This window comes from Delphinus delphis, chromosome X (assembly GCF_949987515.2).
Source record: "Delphinus delphis chromosome X, mDelDel1.2, whole genome shotgun sequence".
Lineage (NCBI taxonomy): Eukaryota > Metazoa > Chordata > Mammalia > Artiodactyla > Delphinidae > Delphinus > Delphinus delphis.
In genome coordinates, this window is record NC_082704.1 from 123,503,369 (window position 1) to 123,510,209 (window position 6,841).

Genomic DNA, 6,841 nt, shown 5'->3' on the forward strand with positions numbered 1-6,841 from the left:
TTATATGCATATATGCATAATATATATGCATGTAAATGCTATAGGGAAATAACTTATGCAAATGTGTGCTTAGGTAAATAAAAGCAATTCAGAAGATTTTTTTCACTCTGATTCTCGAAGGGTTTGCCCTCAAGGTAGCTAATGCAACAAGGTAATTATTAGCAGAATTATGATTGGGTTCCTTAAAGAATGTTTTAAAACAGCTGTTTTAAGCTATGGAGATGAAAGATATATTTTCAGAAATTTAGACGTTCAGAGGTCATTCAAGGAAACTGTTTTCTTGGAATCTGTGTAGTGTGGAAATGTGATTTGACTAAAATCCTTTAATTTGGCGTTATTCAGGCTATATGTCCATGAAGTGGAACAGGGCACGATGTTAAAATACAACAGTCTCAGTATTGGTCAGAACAAATATCTTGTTTATGTTATGATGTTTCATCTCTAATTATTCTTCAGAGGAATGATGAAGAATTTAATATCGGGCTAATTGGTCCCATTATTAAAAAGAAACATGTGCCTCAACTTCCATCAGCTTTAATTACGCTTACTGGAACAAATTCACAGTCTGTAGTGCCCTTCCTCCTGTCTTTTGCCATCATACAGAATTTTAAAATATAAATAGCAAAAACGCCGTGGACTCCTTCTGTCTCAGAAAATTCATTGTTAGCGTTCTGATGAAATTGCAGATACCACACCTTTACTCTAAAGAATATCGACCGTTTCTAATTATTGAGGGAAAAAGTGATAACCTTTTAGCTTCACATTGGCTTTCAGGTATGACTATCAAAAAGTATTTGTTTGGGCATCCCTGGTGCTGCAGTGGTTGAGAGTCCGCCTGCCGATGCAGGGGATGCGGGTTCGTGCCCCGGTCCGGGAGGATCCCACATGCCGCGGAGCGGCTGGGCCCGTGAGCCATGGCCGCTGAGCCTGTGCGTCCAGAGCCTGTGCTCCGCAACGGGAGAGGCCACAACAGTGAGAGGCCCGCGTACCGCAAAAAAAAAAAAAAAAAAGTATTTGTTTGCCTGTAATTTTTAATTTTCTCAGTGTTTGACTTTGGAGGGAGCAGGATAAATATTTCTGTGGAAGTGTTCAGGTAAATTCTGTGAATCTCTGCATGCCAAGTATTGCCCCATCTATGTGCTATGATGTAGCAAGAGTTCTTTCTGTGCAGCTATACTGGTTATCTTCTTGAGGGGCTGTGGTTCGTTGTACCATTCTGCCATATGTTGATAAATATGACTCACATGTGTTGCTGTGGAAGTTCTTCAAAAAGATGGATGTGATGTTTCCAGCATCCCAAACTCAACAGACAGAGGGAAGATGAGACACTGCCATTTCCCACCTTACTGCATCCTACCTGGACGCAGGTATGATGTCCGTCTAGTGGACCAGATGCCCCGTGAACTGAAAATCAGCTCCTCTCACCCCACCATTGGTGGGGCATGTGGCTCTGACCTTGAATGTGGTCCTTTTCATCTGTAAACTATGACTAAAAGAGTCGGTGGTCTCTTTTTCCACTTCACTCACTAGCATTTGTTCCAAATAGCGGGAAATCTGTTCACTTTGCTGAGGTAACTATTGTCATGCCATTTCATTTCATTTTACTCGCATGTATAACCTCTCCTTCTAAATGACACCAAAGGCAGCATGGAATCCAGTGTATAGTTTGGAGCGATGAGGCATCAGTGGGTTACAGTGGTGCTAGGGTTACTGTGGATATTCAGAAATTATACTTGTGCTTCCTAAGAAGCATATCCAGAACGTTCTCTATGCTCAACCCATGTGTGAGATTATGAGAATCATTTTCATCCCAAGTGTACTTTTAAAGATATAAAAACTTTACCGAAAAGTGGAAGGTACCAAGAAATTTTTGGTTTAAGCAACAGTCAGAGACCATGAGAAATAGTCCATAAGTTGGACATACTGTTAACTAAGAAAAATGGATTGCTACTTCCAGGAATGTGTTCAACAAGATAATAGAATATGGTGATTTTTGAGTGTGGCTTGGTCAGTGTTGGTTTTCAAAGTTCTGGAGTGAGTGGAGAATGACAGTTTCTCGACGAGTTCCATTAGGATCACCTGGAAGCTTTTAAGTATACAGTTCCCTAGCTGCACTCCACACCTGCTGGACTGGAACATCAAGGAAAGATGTGCATGTACCTGAACATGTCACAAACTCTCCAGGTGACTTGAATGCCTGACAGGTTTGGGGAGACAGAAATCTTGGTGTTCATGGATAGAGATGGGGGTGGAAACCCACAGCCTCCAAATGGGGCAGTTGGTAGAAGCACAAGGTGTTGACCCTTGGGGGCTTGCCATACTGATAAGGATTAAGATCTCAGTTTCAGCCAAGTACAATGGGGGTGAAGACTTTCTCTAACCTCAGCGAGGGAATGGACAGGCTGTACGGGCTTGGAAAATCCAGCAGACGAAAGGGAAAAGCTGTTTTGGAAGTGTCTCCTGGAAGGAGTTGGCGTGTGCTTCTGCCTGCCACCCATAGTTAGAAAAGCTCTTGTCGGTATGGACTTACCCTGAGAGACAAGGGGAGTTATCTGGAACCTTGGAGGGTTTACAATAATGAGGGGCGAGTTAGAAAACCAGTAATCAGAGGCTAAGCCCCAGAAAGTACCTGTACCGACCTACTCTCATTTTGTGGAAGACACTGTTCCAGTCTGGGTGTCTTAAATCCATGGGGAGATAGCAACTGAGATGTGGAGTTTCTAATACTGTTATTTTAGACCTATAGTGCAGAGTTTCTTTTTTTTTCCTTTTAACTTTATTTATTTACTTTTGGCTGCACTGGGTCTTTGTTGCTGCACGTGGGCTTTCTCTAGTCGCGGCCAGCTGGGTCTGCTCTTCGCTGTGGTGCACGGGCTTCTCATTGCGGTGGCTTCTCCTGTTGTGGAGCACAGACTCTAGGCGCGCAGGCTTCAGTAGTTGTGGCCCGTGAGCTCTAGAGCGCAGGCTCAGCAGTTGTGGCGCACCAGCTTAGTTGCTCCACGACACGTGGGATCTTCCCAGACCATGGTGGATTCTTAACCATTGCACCACCAGGGAAGTCCCTAGTGCAGAGTTTCTTATAGAATGGTGAAATTGTCAAATGGTGCAATGGTGCATTGTCGAAAAAACAAAACAAACAAACAAAAAACCTCTCCAAAAATAAGCAAGGAAACCAGTATTAGGGATCCTGCTCTTGTGAGGGGGAGGAATAATGGTCAAAAAAGGGTTAGACTACAAAGTTTATTTTGCAGATGACACTGTGTAGCAACAGCAGCTTCACGATATGTATCGATCACTTACCTCAAAGAGCCAAAGCAGGGCTTCCCTGGTGGCGCAGTGGTTGAGAGTCCGCCTGCCGATGCAGGGGACACGGGTTCGTGCCCCGGTCTGGGAAGATCCCACATGCCGCGGAGCAGCTGGGCCCGTGAGCCATGGCTGCTGAGCCTGCGCGTCCGGAGCCTGTGCTCCACAACGGGAGAGGCCACATCAGTGAGAGGCCCGCGTACTGCAAAAAAACAAACAACAAAAAACAAACAAAAACAAAACAAAACAAAACAAAAAAGGAGCCAAAGCATCAGTTATATCTTTGGTTATGAAAGACTACATATAAATAAAGACTTTGATTTGAAGGAAATAACCTAGTACCCCACCAAGATTAATAACCGTAAAATTTTACCATGAAACACTACCAGCAAAAAAAAAAAAAAATTGATGCCAATGCATTACTTTCCATCTCTTCCAATTATAATAGCATCCCTATTAAAATATTGCATCTTTGTCACATGAAGGACATTCTTTGAAGTGCTTATAGCTATCATAGAACTGTAGTGACTTGTTCTGTTGTAAATTGTGCTGTGGATGGTATTACAGTTGAGCAATGCAATCAACTGTAATTTTATTCAAAATAGATTTTTCTCTTTATAGTTTTTAAAGAGACCCAATTTCCTTTTCATTTGCAGAAAAAAAATCTAGTACCTTGTAAGTCTTTATACTAAAATGTGGGAAAAGGGTCTCTGAAACAACAGCCAATGAGAAAACACATTCAATTGATTAATCCATTTAATCATTAATGAATTCAATTGGGAAAAAAGAGAAACATATTAATAGGTCCAACTCATGTTGTCAGACTCTCATCTATGAGCTTCAATGGTAAATCACATCAACTCTGCCTAAGCTTTTAGTTTTGTTTGTTTCAAGTAAAAATATTTAAGGAGGTGGAATCATCACCCTGTAATGTGTATTTTCCAGACAAATCACATATTGGACAATGCTTGTAGTTATCTAAAAATAGGGGAATGTCCCAGGAATTCACAACCATGGCAGCGGGTTTGGTTGAGGATAACTATGAAGGAGTCGGGTAAAACAGAAGTGAAAAAATAATGACCTGGTAAGTGGGTTGGTATTAACAAGGTGAAATGATTATTGATAAGTTATTTGACTCATCCAAAACCTTAACTGGAAAAGAGATAAATGTCCTTTAAAACTGAATTTAGGGGCTTCCCTGGTGGCGCAGTGGTTGAGAGTCCGCCTGCCGATGCAGGGGACGCAGGTTCGTGCCCCCGTCCGGGAAGATCCCACATGCCGCGGAGCGGCTGGGCCCGTGAGCCGTGGCCGCTGAGCCTGCGCGTCCGGAGTCTGTGCTCTGCAACGGGAGAGGCCACAACAGTGAGAGGCCCGCGTACTGCAAAAAAAAAAAAAAAAAAAAACAACTGAATTTAACAAAAACTGTAGCAAGTAACATGCACACATCTATTTTTACCTACACACACATTGAAAATATACATGTGTGTATATATATTTATATATGCATGTGTCCATTGATTTATATTTGTACGTGTGTGTTGACTTATACTATAAATACATGTATATGTATTAGAAATCTGCCTGTCTCTCTCACAGAGAAATTTTTATATTATATATAAAATATATATATGTACATGTATAATATATATACTCAGAGAGATACAGGATGATATATATGCGTATTTTATATATATATATATATATATATATATTTAGATAGTGTGAGAGAGAAACACAGGAGATAGACAGAGCGAGTATATATTTCTACATACAGAGAGAGATCCAAAGGGATTTGGTTTATACAATTAGCCATAGTTTTAAAAGAGGATAACTAAAACAATATCAGCATAAAAGCACTACAGAATATAGAATAATCTTTCACTGCAATAATTTGTTATGGAATCTAGATGTTTTTAGTTCTGTTGCAGCTAATGCAAAAATGGAACTGTGTAGGAATATGTAATTTTTATTGTCCAATGAAGAAAACATATCATTTTCTCAGAAGAAATTCATTTTCTCTGGTACTTCATTAAATGATAAATAAATTACATGCTCTAAATTTTGGAGCTCTGGTAGAAAAGTCATGTAAAAAAAAATTAAGTTGGGGGCTTCCCTGGTGGCGCAGTGGTTGAGAGTCTGCCTGCTGATGCAGGGGACTCGGGTTCGTGTCCCGGTTTGGGAAGATCCCACATGCCGCAGAGTGGCTGGGCCCGTGAGCCATGGCCGCTGAGCCTGCGCGTCCGGAGCCTGTGCTCCGCAACGGGAGAGGCCACAGCAGCGAGAGGCCTGCGTACCGCAAAAAAAAAAAAAAAAAAAAAAAAAAAAAGTAAGGTGTCTGAGTTTAGCCCCAAAATAAATGTCCCATGGATAATGTACAGAACGTGTCTCACTCGGCTTCAGTAAGAGGGATTCTGGGGAGTCTGTTTCTAAAAGAAAGCAAAGTTGGTCACAAGTTCCAGTGCTGTCAAATAATGGAGACCAGAACATACCACCTGTGCAGAAAGGAACGGGAGCCGTGCTCCTTGTGTGAAATCAGGAACACAGGCGTTACTCTTAGGAAGAAGGAGAGCAAAGGAGCACAGCGCAAACAAAATCCTCAGACATCTCCATCCAACCACTGTTCATCCTCGAGACCCTGGGGACTGGCTTCATCTTAGAGATGCTACAGGAGGAACAAGCGTTCTCCCCTGTGACCTGCAGCCAGTGCACATGTGGAGGCTGCTGTGGGCAGATTTTGGCAACGAGCAATGCTGAGGTGTGTGGTGTCAACCAAGACGAGAGGCTGCATACACAAGGGCAGTGTGCGCAGCATAAATCCTATGACGCCATGGCAGCTGCTCATACAGTCTGTATGTCTTGAGAGCCGACCCGGAGATTAATGATTTAAAAGGCTGTCGCGCTATTTATTTATTAAAAAAAGATTTTTTTTTTTTTGGCAAAAGCCCAAGCCTGAAAAGAATGGCAGCTGACCCATTTGGCGGGTTCCCAGTTGGTTTCTTTGAAAATGTTCTCTGAAATACCAAAATGATTCATTTTGTTGAATGTCCAGGTGATAAGAATAGAAATCATACTAAAAATAAAACCTTCCTAATTTCCCATTTCCATTGCAGAAATATTTAATTTTCTCTTTTATTAACAGTGAATTATAAAGCAGAAAGGCATAAATGCAGAAAAATTTTTATAACACATAAAATGGCAAAAACCGTGTGCACAGCGTGATCACGATAGCAAATGTTGTAGTTAATCCTCTCTTACTGTTATCAAAAGAAAGGCATAATGAAGAAAAACGTTATAACTCGTAAAATGGTAGACATTAGTGTTTGTGCAAAAGATGATTTGCATCAGAAAAATAACTTAATATACACTATGGTGGTGGGGGAATTTCATATGAAAATGACCATCAAATTCATTGCCATCAAAATGAGGCTGAATAGGACTTCCCTGATGGCGCAGTGGTTGGGAATCCTCCTGCCAATGCAGGGGACATGGGTTCGAGCCCTGGTCCAGGAAGATCCCACATGCCACGGAGCAACTAAGC